Source organism: Hyla sarda, chromosome 2, assembly GCF_029499605.1.
Source record: "Hyla sarda isolate aHylSar1 chromosome 2, aHylSar1.hap1, whole genome shotgun sequence".
NCBI classification, from domain to species: Eukaryota; Metazoa; Chordata; class Amphibia; order Anura; family Hylidae; genus Hyla; species Hyla sarda.
The window spans coordinates 346,979,256-347,004,726 of record NC_079190.1 but is presented as its reverse complement, the minus strand read 5'-3'; the positions used below and the strand labels follow the sequence as shown (position 1 = coordinate 347,004,726).

Genomic DNA, 25,471 nt, shown 5'->3' with positions numbered 1-25,471 from the left:
TTGGGAAAGACTGCGGTGGTGGTGAGGAGGTAATGAGGAGCACATGGGGTGAAATGGTGGACTGATGCAGCACGCACACCAGCTGCAGGCAGTTACCTGTTTGCTGGTGGGTGGGCTCATGAGAGGGATTATTGTATGGTGTGGTGGCGGCGGTGCTCTTCTCTTCCTCTGCGGGCACCAGACCGAGGCTGACTGGAGTGACTGCAGACATGTGAATGGAGGCGGCCCACTGTCTTCTGGCACCGTGTGCTTGCATGGCACATTACTTCCCACAAGCCCCCACTGACTTAAAGCAGTGGTGGCACTGTGGGTGATATAAAAAAAATTGGTGGCGGAGCCAGGACCCGGGACTATGGGCGGGGCAGCATGGGCTTATAGGGGTATTCCAGGATTTTTCTGTATTTGACTATGCTACAGGGGCTGTAAAGTTAGTGTAGTCCATAATATAGTGTCTGTACCTGTGTGTGACGGTTTTCTCACAATTCTTCTGTGATTTTCACCCCACTATTTATTTTTACCAGCATACAAAATGACTGTTGTCTCGGATTTTTCCCAGCTTGCAATGTGGCCGAGACCTGACTCACTAGTCAGCTGATGACAGGGAGCCTGTCTGCTTCTGCCTGTCTGCCGCTGCAAGATGCTGTGGTAGCCATGCCGTTTCAGTATGCCTTCAATTTTGAATAAATCCCCAACAGTGTCACCAGCAAAGCACCCCCACACCATCACACCTCCTCCTCCACACCAGCACACCTGTGAAGTGAAAACCATTTCAGGTGACTACTCCTTGAAGCTCAACAAGAGAATGCCAAGAGTGTGCAAAGCAGTAATCAAAGCAAAAGGTGGCTACTTTGAAGAACCTAGAATATGACATATTTTCAGTTGTTTCACACTTTTTTGTTATGTCTATAATTTCACATGTGTTAATTCATAGTTTTAATGCCTTCAATGTGAATCTACAAATAAAGTAAAAACTCTGAATGAGAAGGTGTGTCCAAACTTTTGGTCTGTACTGTATATATATATATATATATATATATATATATATATATTCAGGATCTGTGCGTGCAGGCTGTGACTGACAAGTCCAAACATGACTTTTCAACTGAGGTTGGCTAAATGTGTATAGATACCCGAGAAGACTTAAGTCACGGTTAAATGTGCTACGATTCCTATTTGCAAGGTATATGCATGTATAAGCCACACAGCACTACCTCTGGCTGGAAGCCTACAAAAAGTGTTTGCAGAATAGCAACAATAACTGATCACTGAGGGAGATCAACTTATATTTAAAGAACCTTTCTAATAAGTACTTATAATATCTTTTTAACTGTACTGTAACTGTATTTACTTGAGATGCACGACTTCCATACTGGTTGCCTTCCAAGCACATTATTCTTAGGATGAACCCATAAGCATTGACATTACATGCAACAAAAAAGGCCCAGTCCTATCCATTTCCGCAACAAATATAATAATGATATTTATTTTATTCTGTTTCAGAAAGCAATTTTCCATGGATGATTAATTCTTCCTGTCTATCAAATCAGATATCTGCCATGAACATGCCTAACCAAGCAGATTCTTCTGTCCAGACAAACAGTGATTTATGATCAACTAGAGAAAATGTATGAGAGGAATATACAGGATCTCTCTATATTACCATATATCCTGTTTTCTTCATATCAAATCAACTGTAAGGTAAATAGCAGGGCATCATTCATTTCCATGTTACTGAATAAAGGTGGTCTATATAATTAAATAGATTTACTTAGTGAATAAAGTGTATTTTGAATAAGTGCTTTGCATTATGAAAAAAAAATGATCTACTATCATATGTGCTATTTATTTGATGTTTTTGCTTATTAGCGGCATCCAGAGGATAAAACTAACATTAAATAGCAGAGCGGTATACAGTGGTATTATTTAGGAATTGGCTTTCAGTACTATGTGGGAACAACCTGGCAGTTTTATGTGGGCTCTTTCACCCAGGGTGTTCCCATTAATTAATCTGATAGTTTATCACTTTCTGATGATCATGTTCCAACCTCTGGCACCCGCACTGTTCATGAGAAGGAGGTGGATGCTGTGCTACCATAGCTGCATGTCCCACAGATTGAAAGATATGCAGTGGCGCCCCTAAAGTTTACTTTTCTCCAAATATGTGCCCAGGTGATCTTTAGCATACTGAAGATGAGGAGCAATGTTCTTTTTGAAGAGCAGTGGTTTTCTCCTGACATACCCCCTGTTGTTCTTCAGCGTCCTCTTAATATTGGACTCATGAACATTAACATAAGCTAATATGAGAAAGGCCATTAGTTTATAAGAGATTACTTTGAATACCTGGATTTTGTTCCGTACTATGTAATCAGTACTAATCGGTACTATTGAGAATCTTCTTGTTCAGCCTGGCTCTGCCCACACGGCATCCTGGAGACTGGTAAGAGACCTCCTTTGGCCATTTGCAGGGGTCCGATGAGCCCACCCGAACCCACCTGCACCTCCATTTTGCCTATAGATGCCGTGATCGGCATTGATCACAGCATCTATAAGGCTGATCAGCATGATCATTCATGTCTGCCGTTAGAGTTGAAGTGAGTGCAGCTCCTGCGCTCGCTTTATGTTCATGACTAGTGTTGCTCGCGAATATTCGCAATTCGAATATTATTCGCGAATATCGCATATTCGCGAATTCGCGAATTTCGCGAATATAGCGCTATATATTCGTAATTACGAATATTCGTTTTTCATTTTTTTTTTTTTTTTCTTCACAGTACACATCACAGTGATCATCCCTCTCTGCTTCCAGCTTGTGTGGTGTAAAGAAGGCTGTAATACTACTGTGTGAGACTGGCGTGCGAAAATTCGCATATACGAAAATTAGCATATGCTAATTTACGCATATGCGAATTTTCGCGTGTACTAATTTTGTATTTGCTAATATTCACATATGCTAATTTTCGCATACGCGAATATTTGCATATGCGAAAATAAAACGAGGATATAACGAATATGCGAATATTCGCGAATATATGACGAATATTCGTCCATATATTCGCGAATATTCGCGAATTCGAATATGGCCTATGCCGCTCAACACTATTCATGACATCAATGTAAGTCATGGTGTGCTAAGTCCTAGGGCACCATGAGGTACATTTATGCCATTGGTCCTCTAGTGATTAAACAAACCATTCACACCTGAATGGTTTGATCTAAAAGATCTATTACAAGAAGAATTTATTGGTCGAATAATGCCTATTCCTGAAAATAAGCGCTGATCTGATGATTTAGAGGGCGGCTCGGGTCACTGTGTAAAGTCTGCAGCAAATGTGTGAATTTAGCCAAAATATGTAACTGGCAATATAAAATAAAATTGCCGGAGATATTACATATGGAAAGGAATAAATACAAATGAAGTAGGATATCCTGACACCTGCAGCTCTATTACTATTCATTTGTGTAGTGAGGAAAGGGAGTACTGACAGTCTATATACTCCTTTGTGGATACTACAATAGCACCCCCAGATGACTATTGTGAGCTGTTAGAGTGTTTTTTTTTATCTCCTTTTTCTCCCACCTAGTAAAAGAAGTGATGTCAACAGGAGCACGACTAGAAAGGTGTTTACTACACCACAGTGGCATTATGCTGGTTTCATAACCAAAATGCTGCTCACAGGTTCCCTTTCACAGAAACTCGAGACAAAAGCAATTGTTATAATCCCAGTTGATCCGCACTCGTGTATAAACATCTCTTGTGGACAGACGCTTGTAACTTCAATACTGGCCCACATGTCCAGTGTTCATTTTCATGAAAAACTTACATTTGCCTGAGGATTTAAGACTCAAGCCACCCCACTCCTCCCCTATTATGCTGAAGTTGGTGCATGAAATGTTAGCATTCACTTCTAATTAGCTGACTGATCCTCGGGGACAGGTGTTCTCGGCCATCTTCTTTCCCCTTTTGTTTACTATTCTGAAATTGTTTCTTTCTGACCTTTGGCCTCCCTCATGCATACTTTTGTGTGGTGTTTTTTTAATTTTTTTACTTAAAAACACCAATGCAATTACAGTATAGTTCATCTTACATGAGCGTTCAGTGGCTTTTTATAAAAATTGTTTAATGCTTTGTTCACACACTTAAAATTTATACCCTACAACATATACATACAGCCAATGAGAACTAGTTTTGGAAGACTAACTCAAAATGTCCCTGACCTTGCTTCTGCAGACATAAGCAATTTATCTCATCCTTTTTTTTTATTTTTAAAAAGTTATGAACACAAGTGTGACCAGAAGCAGATATTTTGAGTGTTGCCTCCCTTAGTAGTAGTGTTTTTCTAAGTATATTTTTTTATTTATAAGTCATGGTGTCTCTTAAAGATGTTCTTTAATGGTCAATTAGGTTTCCAAGGGTATGTGAGACTCTGTTGTTATTGGATACCAATGTGTAGTTACTTAATAGATTCATGGTAATTACTTAATAGATTCAGATCAGAACAGAAGTTTCAGTGTGTCTGGTCTCCTTGTGCAAGATAAAGGGGTTATTCCAAGATTCCTAATATGTAATCATAAGAAGGGGTCCTTACCTCCCTTGTTAATGGTGGTTGAGCATATTCACTGCCGCTCTACTCACTCTCTATGGGACTGATGGAAATAGCAGAGTAATATGCATGGTTGACCACTGCTCCATTCAATGAGTTTCCAGTGGTTGAACCCTCGCTGATCACATACTTGATCACTTCACTTTTCTTGTAGATGGTTGTAATCCCTGAATAAGGGATTATCAGACAAAGTCTTCTTTAAACTCTGATTAGAAAATTTTGTGGAGTTTTACATCACTATAGTATCATATGATGAGGATAAACTAGGCCTATTCTTTGTTTAGCCAATATTCTGATGAGTTTTTTTTAAAACTAGTTATTCCCATATTCCTATGGAATATAAATTAAAGTTTCATCACAAGAATTTTTCTAGATAGATAAAGCACGATATGAACTATCGTAAATTTTAGTTAGTAAAAGCTGCATAGTTGCCTTTTCTGCCCCATACAGTATTACAATTTTTATTCTATTCAAGGTACACATTAAAGAGGTAGACCCATCTTTTAAAGTGATAGTTTATTTGTTTATTTATTTGATAGTGATGGGTTTATTCTTTCTGTGAACACGAAGATCTGAATTTCTGTGTCAGGAACATCTGGCGCAGAAATTCTTCTGTATGCACAGAGCAGAAGAATCTTGTTCGTTCAACTGGGCTCCAATACAGAATTCCACACGGAAATTCTGAAGTGTGAACATAGCCTCACCCTACTAAGCAGTGCTTAGCCACCCAGTGTGCACCCAGTGGGGGAGATTTATCAAAAACTGTGCAGAGGAAGAGCAGTATAGTTGCCCATGGCAACCAATCAGATTGCTTCTTTCATTTTTAAAGAGACCTGTGAAAAATGAAATAAGCAATCTGGTTTCCATGGGCAACTGCACCACTCTTCCTCTGCACATTTTCATAAATCTCCCCCAGGGTGCAGTGTGCATTACAGTACAGCTCCATTCCATTGAGTGGAGATAACTTCCTTTTCCTGTACAGTGGGGTGGCCAAAACTGGCCCTTTGCAGTCATATGGACAGTCAAGGGGCCATAGTGCTTATTTGATCCAGCTCCTTCTTTCTCAGATCAGTGGGTTCCAAGAGGTTGGTTGGACCAATTGTAATGACTTAGGACTGCAGTGGATTTATCAATTATTTCTGTCCCCTTTCTCTGGAGGTTAACATGCTAAAAATGTTAAGAAAATTTAAGACTACTGTTTTAGACATCAATCATCTGGGAAACAATTATGGGGGGTTAGGGGAACACTGTTTGCTTTGAGCATTGCATAAAATAAATAATGCCTCCAACAACAATTAAAATGCAGTACATCATTGTGTTACAATATTGTCGCCAGAGACACTTTCAGCTATTGTATACTGAGATAAGGGATTCAAAGTTGAGGTTCATTATTTTATGAATACAGATACAGCGTCTTACTGTCATAATAAATTGAAAAAATTGTTTCACCACTTTGCACATCTTTTCTTATTCATCACTTCATAGCTGGTAGAAGAAACCCAAGGAAAAATAATCTGTTACTGGAGGAGTGATCACTTTGGGAATAACCATTATATAAAATAAAAAGGTATGTGATACCCCCACCCCCCCCAAGCTATCTAAAGATGACCATATCTCACCTATTTAACCACAGGTCTCTTTAACCTGGAAGCACTAGGAGGAACTCAAATTGGGCCTCTTTGCCCCTCTGACACCTGTAAAGGCTCGTTTATTTGTAATTTATATTTTTGTTATACTTTGTGATAGCTTACAAGTATTTACATCCTAAATACTTGCTAGCTAGGTCAGAGTGCCGCTAAATATCAAGCAATCAAGCAATGCTCCTCTGGGTGTCATTATTAATACGTACATAATACATGTAACATTAGCCTGTGTGTAAGATTTTTTTTTAATATGATTCTTTATCAAAAGTTAAGTTTTAAATTCTACTGGTCCACTGGTCCGTGATGGGTGACTGGTGGCTACAGCCGTCATGCCCTCTCCATTCATGTCTATGGGAGGAGGTGTTACGGCCATGTACTAGCCATCACGCCCCCTCCCATAGACATTAATGGAGGGTCTCGGCATGATGTCACAAACACAAAAGCTCCAAGCTTCTGTGTTCCGGACGCTGCCAGCCCAGATATTGTGGGGGGTCCCCAGTGATGGGACCCCTGTAATCAGACATCTTATCCCCTATCCTTAGCATAGGGAATAAGATGTTTTCTGGGGGAGTACCCCTTTAATGAACTACAATATATATCTAAGACAAAAATAAGCAGAGCTCCTTATAGGGAAACATGTCTGATATGTGGAGAAATATAGGAGAAGGGAGACCATGTAAGGGATCTGCTCACCTTTTCTAGTTGTGTAATAGACACAACCACTATACAGGCAGAGTATAGGTGGTGCAGCCTTCCCAGTATCGGCAAGGAGAACACCTCCGCCGAATGGTACAGTTGTCCAGTTGAGAGAAGAAAAACTGGCTATGCAGCACAATCCACCAGTCAGGCAGTGATAGTATCACAAGAGTCTTTTTATTGTGGAACCAAACACAACACGTTTCTGAGCATAGGAGCAACTTTGTCTGGTGTACTGGCGTGCATTAATGAACTACAAGTCCCAGTAGGCCCTGGGGCATCACCTGCACATTTCCAACTGTACACTGCAATTAGATAACGTGTTATTTTAAAGGTTTGTCAGAATAATAATTTTATAATAATAACATGTCAGGTGTCACAAAAGTCAGATTGGTGAGTACAGCAGTTGGATTGAGTTTGTCGTGGACTCTGCTTGGTCTATATTTCCCCGGCAGAGGTGGCAGTATGTGAGTGGTGATTTCCTGTTGGAATGAATGAGGATTATGAAAACCTTTAAATATGAGTGCTCAAGGTTTTGCTTTTTTGTGACTAGTGATACAGCTTCCACCTTGGCCTAGATGACTGTATCCACTGGTATTGTTGACAATTATTTCATATTCATGACCACTTGCAGCTGTGGTTCAGCTTTTTGAGCAGTGATTTCTTGCCAGCTAAACACTTAGGTGATTAGGCGACAGACTGCACCTGTCATATTACTTTGAAAGCAGAATTCTGTCCTTAGGGTGGTAAAGAAAAGAATAGCTTGGGGAACTCAGAATCCTGTTTGATAACTGGATGACTGTAGAAATATTCTAGTCATCTAGTAAATATAATATGAATGTTTACATTGCTTATTTTATCTTATTGTGTAAATTATTTATTTAATTATTTATTGCATGCTGTTGGGATGTTATGCAGCGCATCACGCCAGGAACATATATGAAGCCAAGTCTTAAAGTGTCCGTGTTATTTTAATTTTCACATGACACAGTGAGGAAACTGCCAGGGAGGTGACCAAACTTAGGGTTTCTAGTGTGTCTCCCTCCATACTTTAATCTGATCCCTCAGCCTCACCTGGCAGTGTTTTTTATTCCTCATCATTGTATGTATTTAATGTTTTGTTTTGTATATTGGTATTTCATAGTGACTGGGGTTCATTTCATTGCAGCTTGTGGATGTATGTATACTTTTGGTAAATATTTTTTGTATACTGCATATTTTATTACATTATAGGGTTTGTTGAATTAGGGTAGGGTAGGGTTGTTGAGTTATTTGTAATATTGGTAATATTGAACGTGGTGGCATTTATGTGGAGTGTGCTCTTGTTGAGCATTTTTTTATTGTTGAGCATTTCTTATTGTTTTTAGTGTGTGGTCCCCTTTGACACTTTGTCATTTTTTTCAACAATAATAAAAAGTAAATTGTATTTACTGGTGCGTGTCAGTTTTTTTGTTTTTCCTTACTTTATATTGAAAGATACAGTGACACGTCAAAATCAGTTGGAGTCGGACCCCTGTCGATTGTTGGAACAAGCCAGGAGAAGCGCGCAATTCTCTATCGGCCTAGATTTGCTTCCCATCTCACTGCAAGAGAAGAGCTTTTTATATATCAATGTTTAGCCGTGTGCTTCTTCCTGCTTATTCTAGTGATCAGTGGGGATTGGAACACTCAGTAACATTATCATAATCATAGTTATCAAGTATATTTCAAGTGTAATTTCAGAAACTATTCAGTATTTTAACCAAGAAACTAGTCAGGTGCCCAAATAGGAAAAAAAATATTTATGTTGCCAAGTTTGGCTTATTTTAATAGTTGCTCACCATCCCCAGCATTGAACAATATTTTTATCTTTAGATGCTGTGTAAATTATTCCCAGCTTAATAATACCTAAAATTGCCTTTATCTGTCATTATAAAAGTACATTATTCAGCAAAAACATGCACCAAAAATTACAGTAATAAAGTTTTTTGTTATAATTCTAAAAAATTTTCATCCTTTAAAATTGACTTATTTCAGATAGCATAACCAGGCATTTGTTTTTCCATCACACAAGGTCATTTGACAGTGGTTAAGCAGTAGGTCATTTGGAAAAGGACATTGGTAAGAATTAGAATTTTAGTTTTTGGTTTTGGCTTATGTTATTAAATATTATGATATTTATTATATACATTTATGATCTTTATTACATATTATGATACATTTGTGTATGTATGTGTAATACAGAGCCCATACTAATCCTCCATGTGCCTCTGATTTTACATGGCAACACGCAGAGTTTTTTTTTCTTACAGATGTGTAAATTCATGAGGAAAAGAATGTGCTTTATGCTTAGTGATACAGCATGTAACCAGATGCTGCATTACTGAGGTATTTTCCTCCATAAGCAATGGGGAAAATTACTGTTGCAGTTACACCAGAATTCTGTCGTAATTTTGCGGGAAAAAAAAAAAGAACTCTTACATGACTTGCACCAAAAAACAGTTTGTATGGCTTTAGAAAAAGTGGGCATGGCTTAATGTATGATCCCATGCTTTAGAATGGCACCAAAACTGTCAGAGTTTTTGCTATTGCACTCCTTATGGTAAATAAAAAATCGTACTAATGTACTTTGTTCAAAAAAATTTAGTTTTCTATATTTTATTTGTTTAAAAAAGCTACCACTAGGTGTCTACCTACTTGTCCATAGCAAGTTTTCCCCATCTTTTGCACAGACTTTGGACTCCTGCTGGCCTGGCAGAAGTCCAAAATCAGGAAATGCTGATTGTGCAGCCTTATCTCTCACTCTCATCTCTCACACTGAACTGCCCAGTCTGTGAATCTGACTGAGCAGAAAATACAGAGCAATATCAAGGTATAAAACTAAAAAATAATAAAGAGGTACTCTTTAATGAGGCTGTCTGGAGAAAAGGTTGTTTTTTTGTTTTTTTTAAACAGGCATAAAAATAACTTTTTCTTCATCCAGTTTAACAGAGCTCTGTTCACCACTACATGGCACTTTTTGGCTTGGGGACATGTCAAACATTTGCACAGCCAAGGTGGGACACTGCAGTTCTTTTTTAACTAACTCTTCCTTAACAAGATTGAAAAAAGATTTTCTCCAGACAACCCCCTTAAAAATTAACTAAACAGCCTAACAATTCATTGACCAGCCTAAAACGCTTTGATAAATCTGAAACATTCTTAGACTATTTAGTCTAAGTTTACACTGGGACAATGTCTAGGAGAGAATATCATGCTGCATAGAAATGCCAAATAGTAAACTGGAAGCTTGTGGGTGCATAGGCAAAATCTGGGCTGGACCTACCTGGGCTTTGGACTTTTTAGCCTCATTTGCATTATAAAAAAAAGGCTTATAGAAAGCATGTCATGACCAACTTGGGGATAGGAAGAGTGAGCCCTAAGCTGTCCCTAATAATGCTCTCCCTGCCTACTTGCCTATCTGCCCCAAACAGTGGATCGATAATCATGGTGTCAGTCCCTACCTGCACTAAAGTGCAAAGGGCGTAAAAACAATAATACTGTACATGGTCAGGGGCCAGAAACATAATGGAAAAACTACAGAATAGGACAGAATATATACAAGCAAACAAGCAGAATATAGTGTACTAACAAACAGTTCAGAAATCGGACTCCAGATAAGTGGCAAATATGAATAAATGAACTAGACAAGGTATAGAATGAGTAAAAAAAAAACAGGAAACCAGGAAATGCAGGGGATGAACAGAAGAACTTAATGCTAAACACCAAACTGATCAGGAACATAGGACACTGTTGACACTGGGGCACAGAACAGAAACAAACTGGACACCCCACTCCACAAAAGGAGTAGACAGCAACAATAACTCCAGATAGACTTCTAGCCAGCGGGCACACTCCACCATGTGATCAGGATACTGACCTAGAAGGAAACAGAAATATAAGACACGGAACACTAGACTGAGAAAGACTCCACAAAACCAAACTCCAAACAACATGGAGGAACTAGGATACCAGAATGGGAATTATACAAACGAGACTCACAGTGTGACTAAGATACAAGACTAAAGCAGAACGGACATACATAATCCTAAAAACTGACAAATGTACTACAGACTTAAATCTACAATGAACAGGACTATTAACCATGGTAAAAAACTCAGAAATATTACAATATAAATACAAGGTGCATGATTAAGCAGATATAGTCAGAATTGCACAAATCACCAGCACAGAGTATAGCCAAGCTCAGGTTTAAATAGCCCCACTCGAGTTCTCATTGGCTAAGAGCTTTAAAGGGGTACTCCGGTGGATAATTTTTTTGACTATATGGCATCTTCTTTGTAAGTTTTGTTTTTTTGCAATATACATGTGTTATATGTTTTGGCAGCATGTGTGTGTTTTTCTTACCTGTTTGTTGGGCAGGAAGTTCTGTAGTTCAGAGGGTTTTCTTTTACTGTTGTCCACAGCTCTGAGTCTGTTGTGGACAAGATGTCACAGCTTTTTTTTTCTTCTCTGTCTGCATTAGAGGAATAAGCCACGCCCCCTCATTTCATCCAGCTGAGTACACAGCTCCTCACCTCCCCTCCCCCTGCTCTGTATTCTCAGGACACAGGTCTGCATAGGTGAAGAAAATCACAGAGAAGATAAGCGTTATCTGAAGGGGAGGATGACAGGGTGCACGGGCTGGGGATGTATGGACTGCAGGGGAATAAATCTCATATTGGGAATGATCTCTATGGGGGAGATTTATCAAAACCTGTGCAGAGGAAAACTTGCCTAGTTGCCCATAGCAACCAATCAGATTATTTCTTTCATTTTTCAAAGGCCTTCATAAAAATGAAAGCAGCAAGCTGATTGGTTGCTATGGGCAACTGGGCAAGTTTTCCTCTGCACAGGTTTTGATAAATCTCCCCCTATATGTGAAGGGGGAGGGGGGGGACACACAATTTTATGGTAAATGGGAGTCCCAATAATCAATTATCCCCATAATAGGTAATAAATATTAATTGTGGGATAGCCCCCTTTTAAGATGGCCTAAAATTGCATTGAAAGTGGTGTCCTATGGGGGTTATTTGTCAAAGAATGGTGTATGGTGTTCTGTAAAACTATCACATGACATTTGGTCTGGACATGGGAGTGGTCTTGCTGCGGTTACATTTGCTCAAGACGTGCAAGATATGTTTACTGTTACCTTTTCTACTTTTTACTCTACTTCTACTTTATGTACAAGGCGCATTGGTAAATGTACTATACATGCAACCTGCACCGCTGCATAGTGCTTGGACAGAAAAGTCTGACAACTGCCATCTTGTTACTGTATAGAAGACTGCATGTATGGGACTGAGCTAATAATTTAACATTACTAGTCTCTTGTTCACAGAGACACAGTAAAGTTTGAGGCTACAAGGCAATTTCTGATCACTTGAAAACGCAACTGATGCAAGTGAATGGGGGTCTTGTTGTACACCATCTAACCAGGGGTCTGCATATACTTGTGTGCATGATACATGCTGGGACTTCGTTATCTATATTTGTTCTATGGTCTAACTATATTTGTATATATTTTTTGCATTATGCCCTGTACTGTGTACTGTGACCATGGAGTAAGATCTGTTGTTTATTTATGATTACCTCGCCTTCTCATGATATGTGTGTTGTGTCATTGATATATGTAAAACATTTTTATTAGATTTTGTATTTTTCAATAAAGAATTATATATATATTTTATTATTACTGGCTGCTGTGCTATAGCATGGAGTTATTTAAAGCATCTGAGGATACATTTTTGGCCATGATACTAAAAACCACTATGTAGCCCTTGCATAAGGACAAGAGAGTCCTACACTTTTTTTGCATGTAGGTCCTCTTCTTTCTGAGTCTGACCCTGACCTAATGACAGGCATGACATGTATTCTAAAATATAGCAACCAAAGTTTCGATATGATGTATGCAGCATATAAACGCTCCTATCAAGACCTTTGGCAATGCAAGAAAAAAGTGACCCATAATCTCACAAAGCACCAGCACTTTTATATATATCACCATCTTTTGTAAAATACATAAAATTTATTATTTTCTGCTGTTATTTAGGACTGTCATATGTTCAACGATTAACCATTACCCTTGTATTGTGTATAAAAGAGCCCAAAATCCATCCAGCTACAGTATTCAACACATTCTTTAGCTACGACTACTTTGAAACCCCCTAAAAAGCTGTTATTCTTGAACTCCACCTACACTTTTCTTTATAAATATCTGGAGCTGTTATGACTTTGATAAATAACCTTCTAGGATTTTCATTGCCACGAGTAATTTTTCCTGTTGCAGCTGTTCCACAGATCAGCAGCTGTTGTCTATCAAAAGTTTAAAGGAAATATTTGTGTTGGGCACATGCCGGTCCTTTGTAAACTTATGAATTGATTTAATTTAAAATGGGTTTATTTCTGTCCTTATTACTGAAATTGAAGGAAGTTATCTTGGCCTCATAAGGTTAATACTAATTCAATCACAGTAGTCAGTACAGTCCGGGTATTGATGGAGAGGGTCAAATCGTAGCAGGTACTACAGGAAATTATGTCATATGACATTTGTTATAGGAGAGGGGTGTCTGTGATGTCTAAATGCATGTAACATGAATATATAGCTATATATATCTAGCTCTTGATTTGCTGATATTATACTTCAATCCTAGACTATATACCGTGAAACCTCGTTGAGAAGACCACTTAAATTTGCATTAAAAAGTGGTATTTTAGGGGAATGGTCTTCTAAATGAATATGACCACAATATGTCACGTATAGTGGACTGACAATCTGACACACAAAATCTGGTCTAGATATTAGAATGGTCTTCTCATAGAGCTGGTCTTTTGCTGAAGTTTGACTGTATCTTGAAGTGATATAAACAGTCTATGAGATGCTTATATAACAGTCCAGTCTTCATGCTGTTTATCTTCCAATGATAAAAGCAGCCCATGAGATACTGGTAGAAAAGTAACATCCCAAGTGATATTTGGGGGCATTTATCATTATCTTTAGAGCTGTTTTTTGTGTGTAGATTTGTCTCTATTTTGGCGCAGCGCTGCACCTCAGGCTATTGTTTGGGCCTTTCTGATTTTTTTTTTTTTTTTTTTTAAGTGTGTACAGCCCAGCTGTTGAGGTTAGTCTTATGCAGTGTTAATGAATTTATTAACTGAGACTTTTTGTGAAAAGGCACAAAAAAAGGTGCAAAATTACTGAAAAGTCTCTAAACTACACCAACCCAGCATATGCATTGAGGGCAGTGAAACCTCTTCATCAGGTGTGTTTACAAATAAACAACCAGAATATCAAAATATTCTCAGTAAGATTGGATTTTGTCTGCTGTCATTGATCTTGTATGAACAACTGTAATGCTCAATATGAAATACTATTATGTGTATGGCTGTGACTGCAGACAATTGTTAATTTAACAGTGATTAAGCCATCAATCTACTTCTATTTAATGTATATGGCCTGCACAATGGCACTCCCAGACACCTGCAGTCAGCCCAATAAAGGTATTGTAGCTCCCTACACAGTAGGTGGCTAGGCAACTTTTCACTGGCTGTATTCATAATACAAGCACCAATTGCTTACCAACTTCTAATCTACTTCTAATTAAAATCTTAAGATGTATGATAGCGGGGGTCCAGCTGCAGGGACGCCCCCCCCCCCCCCCCCAAGATCACCGAGCCGTCACTCTCCCTCTCATAGACATGAATGGTGGTGGTGTAGCGTAACGTCACAAACATGGTAGCCTGAAACCATAAATGTTCAGAATGCCGTTGCCGGCTCAGAGATTGTAGGGTGTGTCTGCAGCCGGATCACCTGCGATCGGACATCTTATCCCCAATCCTTTGGATAGGGGATATGATATCTAGACGGATAGGGGATAAGATGTCTGGGGTGGAGTACCCCTTTAACCCCTTAAGGACAATGAATGTAAATGTTATGTCCTCATGCGGTGGTACTTAATGCACCAGGTTGTACATTTACATCCTGTACATATTTTTTTTTTAATGCTTTTTGGGGGTAACATGGGAAAAGGAGCGGTTTACATTTTTATTGGGGAGGGGACTTTTTTTTTTTTTTACCCTTTTAATGTCCCCGTAGGGGACTAATTCTAACAATCATTTGATTGCCAATACTGTTCAGTGCTATGCATAGGCATAGCACTGATCAGAATTATTGGCGGTCTTCTACTCTGGTCTGCTCGATGTTAGCTATCAGCAGCCAGGGACCCGCTGGTAATGACAGACATCAACGATCTTACTGATGTCCACCATTGACCCATTGATCACGTCATCTGTAGCAATGAGGGTGTTATATTACATGGTCGGATTGCCTGCGCCACTGCCGGGGGATCTGATTATCCAAAATGGTGGACAGAGGTCCCCTCACTAGCCCCCGCCCCTTTCCAGGGGTCTTCTGCTCTGGTCTGACATTGAGCAGACCAGAGCAGAATACCGCAATTAATTCGGATCAGTGCTATGCCTATGCATAGCACTGAACAGTATTGGCAATCAAATGATTGTTAGAATTAGTCTCCTATGGGGACATAAAAAGGTCCCCTTCCCCAATAAAAATGTAAGTCGCCCCTTTTTCCCATGTTACCCCCAAAAAGCGTAATTTTTTTTATAAATAAACATATTTGGTATCGCCGCATACGTAAATACCCAAACTATGAAAATATATTGTTAATGATCCCGTACGGTGAAAGGCGTAAACATTAAAAAAAAAGTCCAAAATTGCTGCTTTTTAGTCACATCACATTCCCCAAAAATTTTATAAAAAAGCTACTAAAAAGTCATATATACACAAAAGTGGTACTAAAAAACTACAGGTCTTGGCACGAAAAATGAGCCCTCATACAGCTCCGTATACGGAAAAAATGAGAGAGTTACAGGTGGTCAAAATAGCAATTTTCAACATACTAATTTTGTTAAAAAATTTTTTTTTAAAAGCAGTACAATAGAAAAGTATGTAAAGATGGGGATCATTTTAATCATACTGACCCACAGAATAAAGTGTACAACGCGAAAATGAAACCCTCCAAACTTAGCAAAATAGCATTTTTCATTTACATTTCCTCACACAAATAATAATTTTTGGGGTTTGCCATACATTTTATGGTAAAATGAGTGATGTCATTACAAAGTACAATTGGTTTTGCAAAAAACAAGCCCTCACAAGGGTCTGTGGATGGAAATATAAAAGAGTTATGGATTTTAGAAGGTGAGGAGGAAAAAACAAAAAAGCAAAAATAAAATTTGACTGGTTCTTAAGGCCAAAGTGGGCTTGGTCCGTAAGGGGTTAAGAAACTGCAGATGGCTTCATGTTTTCTACAAGGACAAAAGTAAAAACGATTTTATAAAATAATAAGAGCATAATCTGGTAACTTTAGTAAATGCAAGTGAACTAACTATCTGTACTCTGATGGCCAAATGGACAGGAGACACGTGACGGGATGACGTGAGCCATCAGCCTCGCACCCTGGACCCGCCGAGCGCTCGCAAGCCGGACTACTGGCAAAAATGCTGGAAAGCTGTGTACAAGACCGTCAACAGAAAAGTAAGTCCACAAAGCCTCGGTGGGATATTTTTTTAAACCGAACACGGTGGTGGGGGGGGGGGGGGATGGTGGAATCCCCCGGAAAATGCCAGCGGGAACACAAATGTTCAGAAGCTGAGTTATTTAACTCATGAGAAGAGGGGGCAGCATTCTACTAATCCGACCCATACTCAGTAATTGATGGTGGGCCCTAGGCTGAGGAGAAAGGGGGGAACTCATGGCCAACAGGAAAGTACTTATTTTTTATAAAATGGAAGAGGAGGAAAGAAGGACAGTGTAGCAGTAGGCCGCAAGAAGAGAGGCTACAGCGGTTTGGAAGCGGTGCCATAAAGGGTCTTAGGAGACATCTCTTTGTTATTACTGAATAGAGAAATCAATACTGGCTAATTATATTTTATCCTTTTTTGTTGTTTCCTTTTACAGTGCCTACTAAGGGATATTAAAATAAACAACAAGGGGGTGAAAAAAAATGTGCATTTGCGCCACGGATACGTAGGACTTAAACATCCTCTTTGCCTCTTCCCCCCCCCCTCCCAGCCAGGTGAGCAATACTGAGTGGGTGTATGGACTTGTGGGATATGCAATGGGAATATCGGAAGAGCAAGGTTTATACCCGAGTTATGGTGTTTGAAAACTCTCCCTGTTCTTTTCTCCTCTATGCATATTATCTAGCTTATGGTAAAATGATTAGATGTGCTGCTCTCCCCGATGGAGATCTCATGTGAATGATACTACGGACTTAATCCTGGAGGTATAAGAAATAGTAAATGACCTGGGTACACTGCTCAGGACAGTGAAGGCGGAGTATACTATTTATCTTCCCCTCAAAAAAAAAAAAGAGAAAAATGGAAAAAAACAAGAGACATCTAACTGTGAGCAACCTTTATGTATGTTTTGCCTTTTCGTGACACAATGAAGACACGTACACAGCTACAGAATCTACCACAAATGACGGGATAAAATTTCACCCCACTGCTGGTCGATGAGGGAAATGAGGACAGTGAACAAGGGGAGAGCAGTAACCAGGTCCTATCTTCAATTTTATCTGAAGTACAGAAATGTAACAAGGCAATTGAAGGTCTTACATCTCAAGTTGGAGGACTTAGTACAGATATATCTCTTATCGCAAATAAAATTAAGGGAAGAGTAAAACAAATAAAAAAAGCTATTCCCACTCTGGAAAAGAATCTAGATAATGTGTGGAAAAGAAGATAATGTGTTTTTGAAAGGGAAATTGATTGATCTGGAGAATCGTTCTAGAAAAAAATAATGTTCGTATCGTTGGCCTTCAGGAGGGAGAAGAAGGAGAGGACCCAGCTACATTTATGAAACTCTGGTTAACTGAGACATTCGGTTCCCAAAATTTCTCAGAAAATTTCTGTGTAGAGAGAGCACATAGGATACCTACCAAGAAACCAGTACCGGGTTCCCCACCGAGAACTTTGTTAATTAAATTATTAAATTCTAAAGATCGATACAGTATACTGAGACTCTCTAGAGAGAAGAGGGTTATAGAAAGGGGCAACTCTAGAGTGTTGATGTTTGCAGATTTCTTTAGGGAGACCCAGAGGAAAAGAATGCAATTTACAGAGGTTAAGAGAAGGTTAAGATCAGCCGAAATTCTATTTTCTGTTATTTCCAGCTAGAATGAGAATTAAGTATAATGACCAGATTTTCATTTTCTACTCAGGGGAAGAAGTAGATAAATGGTTAAAGAATAAAGGTTTATAAAGATGGGGAACCTGGCAGGTTTTTTCTTAGATAATATGTTCATTGCGGGTGGCGGGGGAGGCGGGGTTAGTGTAAGTGTGAGTTTTGTAGTAGATGGCTACGAGGCAAGTTGGTAAGGGGGGAAGGGGGTGGTGTGGGGGGGCATAGGGGAGGAGGGGGGGGAGGGAATGCCATCAGTCTGGGGTCAGGAAGTCAGTTGTTCTTCTCTCAAAAAAAAAAAAAAAGGGGGGGGGGTAAAAGAAGAGGTAGTAATGGAAAAAAAAGTTATTGCATGGAATATTAGGGGGATTAAGGATAAGAGCAAAAAGATTGGCTGTATTTGACAGGATAAATAATTCCCTTTCAACAATAATAAGCCTAACAGAGACTCACTTAGCAAAAGAAACAGTAACATTAATTGAAAAAAATGGGCTAAAGTAGCATACCACTCTACCATCTCAAGCTACACGGCTGGGGTGTCAATATTAGTACAACACACTGTTAATTGTACAGAATATGCAGTAGATATCGACCCAAGGGGTCGCTACGTGTTTCTTTTCTGCAGATGGGAGGGAGTGGATACGGTTATAGCAGAAATATATATCCCTCCACCATTTTTGGTAGAAGTTCTGCAAAAATTAACAGAATTTGTGGATGGGAAAATATATAGAGAATTTTTTGCCATAGGCGACTTTAACTGCGTTATGGATCAAATTAAGGATTGGAGGGGTAGTGTGGTGAAATCTAGTAAAACATTGCTGTACAAATGGTGCCATGAAAGCAGTTGGAAAGATGCATGGCACTGTCTGTACCCAACTAAACAAAAGTTTTCTTGTTTCAACATGACACATAAAACTGCATCCAGGATTGACTTAATGCTGGTTGACGAACAAACATTCACTTCTGTTAAAAAAAAAATAATAAGTTTATGAATCTAAAACTGTGTCGTATCATGCTTTGTTGGTAGGTTGTATTAGGAACAGTAAGAGGGTGGTGAGCACTCACAAGTTGTCTATTAACCCACATTGGTTACACATTAAAGAAGTAGTAAATGTGGTAGAAAGGAGATTTCTGGGCAATAAATAAAGGATCCACGGGCTTGCATATGGTGTGGGACACATTAAAGGCCTTCTTGAGAGGTATACTTAAAAGGATAGCGAATTTTAGGAGGAAACGTAGAGAGAAGGAGAAACAGATGATAAAGGAAATTAAAGACATAGGGGGAGATTTATCAAAAACTGTGCAAAAGGAAAAGTTGCCCAGTTCCCTTTAGCAACCAATCAGATCGCTTCTTTCATTTTACGGAGGCCTTCTTAAAAATGAAAGAAGCGAGCTGATTGGTTGCTATTTTGATAACTCTCCCCTATAGAAACCACATACGCACAAACCAATGAAATTAAGGATTGGGACAAATTAATTCTAGCACAGAATAGATAGAAAGAATACACTTTGGAGAAGGCACAACATGCACTATTCTTTAGGGGGCAAAAACAGTACTTAGAAGGGGGTAAAACAAACAAATGGCTTATGGGTATAATTAAAAATCAGAGAGAGAGTAAAGATATTAAGGCAATAAAGGATGAAAATAATAGACTGGTATACACCAAGGAGGAAATTGAACAAACTATTCTTAAATATTATAAAGAGTTGTACAGAAGTGAGGACAATCAGGTGGATCTTGAGATAAAAAAACTAGGTAAATTAAACTTACCAAAAATGTTGGAGAAACAAAAACAGGAAATAAATAAGGAAATCAGTTTAGAGGAGCTTAAAATTGTATTAAAATCATGTACAGGGAACTCCACCCCAGTGAGTGACAGGTTGGTATTTGAGATACAGATTTGAGTATTTGGGGCTACTTTATTACCTCTTCTTTTAGAAATATGTAATGAATCCTTAGTTATGGGGAAATTATTCCTTTCAATGGCGGAAGCCTGTATTGTTCTTATTCCAAAAGGTAAAGATGAGCAAGAAGTTGGCTCTTATCGTCTGATATCATTACTTAATACTGATTATAAACAGTTTGACAAAATTTGGGCACTCCGTTTACAGAAAGTGATCAACGGAATCATTGGGGAGGAACAAAAAGGTTTCATACAAGGTAGAAAGATATATATCAATATTCTGTGAATATTTCTTAATATACAGATTGGAACGGGATGTCCCCACTCTATCCTGTCCTTAGATCCTAAGAAAGCATTTGACAGGGTGGAGTGTGGATACCTGGAGAAGGTGGTGGAGGAAATTAATTTAGGACAAGTAGTAAAGAGGGCAATAAAAGTGATATACCATTCTCCCACTGCAAGGATAAAAATTTACGGTAGTATGTCAACGTGTTTTTCCCTGGGAAGAGGTACCAGACAAGGGTGCCCATTTTCTCCTACCTTGTTTGCCATTGCGATCGAACCTCTAGCCCAGATCATTAGAAACACAGATAGATTTGAAGGGTTTGGGATCAATGGTTCAAGGGAAAAAAATCTGCTATATGCAGATGACGTTCTACTTTTTGTTAAAAATCCACTAGAAAAAATAAAGGGTATAATGGAAATAGTTGAAGAATATGGGAAATACTCAGGATATAAGATCAATTGGTCAAAATCAGGACTTCTCCTAATAGATAGTGACCCAAATTTGTCAATGGGCAATGTAACTATTTTTAAGTCAAATGATGTATCAGAATATTTAGGAATTCAAATCACAGGGAATTTATCCCAATACACTAAATTCAATATTACACCTATACTGGGGAAAATCCACAGCAAAATTGTTATTTGAAATACAATTCCTTTGACTTTCGCAGATAGAGTGGTATTATGAAAAAGTGTTATACTACCGATGCTATTACATCCCCTTAGAGCAGCTCCAATCTGGGTGGCAGACAAACACTATAAAGAGATAGAGAGAAAAATAAATGAGTTAATATACCGTATTTATCGGCATATAACACTCATTTTTTAGGCTAAAATTTTTAGCCTAAAGTCTATCTGCGTGTTATACACCGATAAGCCGCTGCAGTTCAATGATTTAAAGCGGGCGTTTTAAATCAATGAACTGCAGCGGCTTTTGCAGGTCCAGAGACCTGCCGTTGCTGACCAATTCTCTGCCCCTGCCTATCCTGGGGTCCAGAGATTGCCGGCGCCGCTGCCCCATTGCCTCCCCCATCCCCGGTTTTTCTGACCCTGCAGAAGCCCCCAGGAAAGGCAGGGGGAGAGAGGCCGTCGCTGCCCGCTTCTCTCCCTCTGCCTTTCCTGGGGTATAGAGCCCTGCTGCCGCCGCTTCTCTCTTCCTGGCTATCGGCGCCACTGCCCCATTGCCGGTACCACTGCCCCATTGCCTCCCCAATCCCCAGTTTTATAATTACCTGTTGCCGGGGTCGGGTCCGCGCTGCTTCTGGCTCCGGTGTGGCGTCTCCTGCATCGTTGCTATGCGCTGCGCTATGCAATGACGAGTGACGTCGCGTTGAAGATGTCCCTCGTCATTGCGCCTCGCAGTGCATAGCAACGACGCAGGAGACGCCACACTGGAGCCAGAAGCCGCGCGGACCCGACCCGGCAACATGTAATTATAAAACCGGGGATGGGGGAGGCAATGGGGCAGTGGTGCCGATAGCCAGGGGGAGAGAAGCGGCGCCGATAGCCAGGGGGAGAGAAGCGGCGCCGATAGCCAGGGGGAGAGAAGCGGCGCCGATAGCCAGGGGGAGAGAAGCGGCGCCGATAGCCAGGGGGAGAGAAGCGGCGCCGATAGCCAGGGGGAGAGAAGCGGCGCCGATAGCCAGGGGGAGAGAAGCGGCGCCGATAGCCAGGGGGAGAGAAGCGGCGCCGATAGCCAGGGGGAGAGAAGCGGCGCCGATAGCCAGGGGGAGAGAAGCGGCGCCGATAGCCAGGGGGAGAGAAGCGGCGCCGATAGCCAGGGGGAGAGAAGTGGCGGAAGAAGGGCTCTAGATCCCAGGAAAGGCAATGGGAGAGAAGCGGGCAGCGACAGCCTCTCTCCCCCTGCCTTTCCTGGGGGCTTCCAGGGGTAAGAAACAGTGTATCGGGGTATACACATTCACACACATGCACCCTCATTTTACCAAGGATATTTGGGTAAAAACCTTTTTTTACCCAAATATCCTTGGTAAAATGAGGGTGCGTGTTATAGGCTGGTGCGTGGTATACACCGATAAACACGGTAATTCACGTAGATTTGGGGGAATGTTTTCTTCTCAGAAATGTATAAACTAAAAGGTTATGTAGATTGGGAAGAATATGTGGTTCTAAGGGTAGAACAGTTGGTAAGTAATAAATCTCTTCTATCATGGAATAAATTATGTAACAGATATAAGCTAGGAAAAAGATCCGAATTTGGGTATGCTCAGGTTAAAAATGCATTTGAGGCAGAAAATGAAAAAGGGTATCATGAGCTTCTCGATAGTTCATTAGATTCCAGAAAATAATCTAGGAGTAGACTGGGTAAAATCTATAAAACTATTATCAAACACAAAGCTCAAAAAATATAAAAAATAATTAAAGGCAAATGGGAAAAAGAACTTGGAATGGTGGAAGAGAAGGATTGGTGGGACATTTTCCAGAACATAAACAAATCAGCGATTAATTTGAATCATAAACTATCACAAGTAAAACTGATGCATAGAATTTATTATACCCCTCACGGATTGTTTAAAATGGGAACTAGGTCTGACTCAAACTGTCCCCATTGCAGAATGGAAAATGCAGATTTGGTACATATGATATGGGGGTGTATTAATATTCAAACATTATGGGAACAAGTTTATAGGAAGATTGCAGGAAATTTGGGGGTGAAAGTAAATTATAGTACGACCACTGCGGTCATGGGATTAGAAATTGGGGGAAATAAAAAATGATTCACTAAACTTTTTGGTTTAGCGAAGATCTTGATCCTTAGGAAATGGTTTGCACCTAAAGCCCCATATTTTAAAGAGTGGACCAGTATGGTGGATAAAGTTCAAAAATATGAATCTATATATTATCCTGGGGAAAAGAAAAGTTTAGAGAATAAGAAAGAATGGGAGAAATGGAAATAAAGAGGGCTATGAGAAACTAGGCACATAGGGCTCCAGGCTGACGGTGGGGTGGGAGGGGGTCGGACAGGGAGGGATGGGAAGTACAGGAGGGTTGGGGGGGGGGGTAGTAGGGGGGAGTGGGAGAGTAGAGGGAAGGCTGGGGGAAAATACAATAAAACAAGTATGTTTATATTTTATATGAATGTATAATGATATTTGTATGCCTTATACTTGGAAAATAAAAAGGAATATAAAAAAAACTATCTGTACTCTATTTTCTTTATAAACAGAGATTAATTGCAACATCTGCATAAAGTTTCTGTTATACCTTGATCCATATTCTGTAACTATTCAAAAAAAAGGACAGGGAGGAATTTTTTAAGACCAACATCAAATGTCTTCAATAGTCACTGTTATTTTAAACAACTTTCCTCCAATTGATAGCCTATGATATTCCTAACAATCCTATCAATACATTATTTGCTTACACTAGAAAAAAAACTAAACATATTGGTCAGTACATGTTTCACTTCACTGCAAACTGCTGTCCACTGTCTGTTGTTAGGGGAATTCTGTCTCTAGCAGCAGGGAGACCCAGGACAAACAAAGGAAATAGGGGCTTATGTTGTGCTTCTGCAAGAGAGAGCTTGGTTAGTGTGAATGGAATCTGAGCCTACCTGCTTCCTCCAACAGTTTACATTGTGCCTGAAAGGTAAATGAAGGCTTCCCTCTTATGTCTTACCACCCATCATTTTTTAGACAGCTTGCCCTTGTGTCAATGTTTGTGTTTCTACTATCTACACAGAACTGCTTCCTGTATATAATCTTCATCAATCTTTGGATTTATCATGTAATTATCAGCAGCATTTCACTACTTACAGTGGGGATCAAAAGTTTGGGCACCCCAGGTAAACATTTGTATTATTTGTACAAATTTGTTGTATTTGTATGTGCATAAAGAAGCCAAGGAAAGATGGAAAAATCTCCAAAAGGCATCAAATTACAGATTAGACATTCTTATAATATGTCAACAAAAGTTAGATTTTATTTCCATCATTTACACTTTCAAAATAACAGAAAACAAAAAAATGGCGTTTGCAAAAGTTTGGGCATCCTGCAGAGTTAAAATCTTGTACTGCCCCCTTTGGCAAGTATCACAGCTTGTAAATGCTTTTTGTAGCCAGCCAAGAGTCTTTCAATTCTTGTTTGAGGTATCTTTGCCCATTCTTCTTTACAAAAGTCTTCCAGTTCTTTGAGATTTCTGGGCTGTCTGTCACACACTGCTCTTTTAAGGTCTATCCATAGATTTTCATTTATGTTCAGGTCAGGAGATTGTGAAGGTCATGGCAAAACCTTCAGTTTACGCCTCTTGATGTAATCCCCTGTGGATTTCGAGGTGTGTTTAGGATCATTATCCATTTGTAGAAGCCATCCTCTCTTTAACTTCAGCTTTTTCACAGATGGAATCAAGTTAGCACCCAAAATTTGCAGAAATTTTATTGAATCAATTTTTCCTTCTACTCGTAAGATGTTTACGGTGCCACTGGCTGCAATACAACCCCAAAGCATGATTGATTCCCCCCCCCCCCCATGCTTAACAGTTGGACAGAGGTTCTTTTCATTAAATTCTGTTCCCCTTCTTCTCCAAACGTACCTTTGCTCATTCTGGCCAAAAAGTTCAATTTTAACCTCATCGGCCCACAGAACTTGTTTCCAAAATGCATCAGGCTTGTCTGTATGTTCATTTGCAAGGTTCAAATGCTGATTTTTGTGGTGAGGACGTAGAAGAGGTTTTCTTCTGATGACTCTTCCATGAAGACCATATTTTTATCTCTTTATAGGGGAATAGTGTACCACAACTCCAGTGTCTGCCAGATCTTTCTGGAGGGATTGTGCAGTCAAACTTGGGTTTTGAATAGTTTTTCTCACAATCCTACAAGCTGTTCTGTCTGATATTTTTCTTGGTCTTCCAGATCTTGCTTTAACTTTCACTGTTCCTGATGACTGCCATTTCTTAATTACATTCTGAACAGAGAATATTGACATCTGAAAACGTTTTGCTATCTTCTTATAGCCTTCTCCAGCTTTCAGATTTCTAGACAACTGCTTAGAAGAACCCATGGTGCTGATTGGCAAGGTCAGATGAGTCTGGGCATTTAATACCTTTCAGATTGACATCACCTGCTCTTCCCAGATGATGATTGAGAACAATCCATGACACTGGCAG

General features: G+C 39.6%; 1 long non-coding RNA gene across 1 annotated transcript; it reads left to right on the top strand.

The window, feature by feature from the left end:
• Positions 1-1,542: 1,542 nt before the first annotated feature.
• Positions 1,543-17,154, top strand: LOC130356538 (uncharacterized). The gene is made up of 3 exons (XR_008888916.1): positions 1,543-1,698; positions 16,393-16,511; positions 16,935-17,154. It is a non-coding gene; the product is annotated as an uncharacterized LOC130356538 (long non-coding RNA).
• The last annotated feature ends 8,317 nt before the right edge of the window (positions 17,155-25,471 follow it).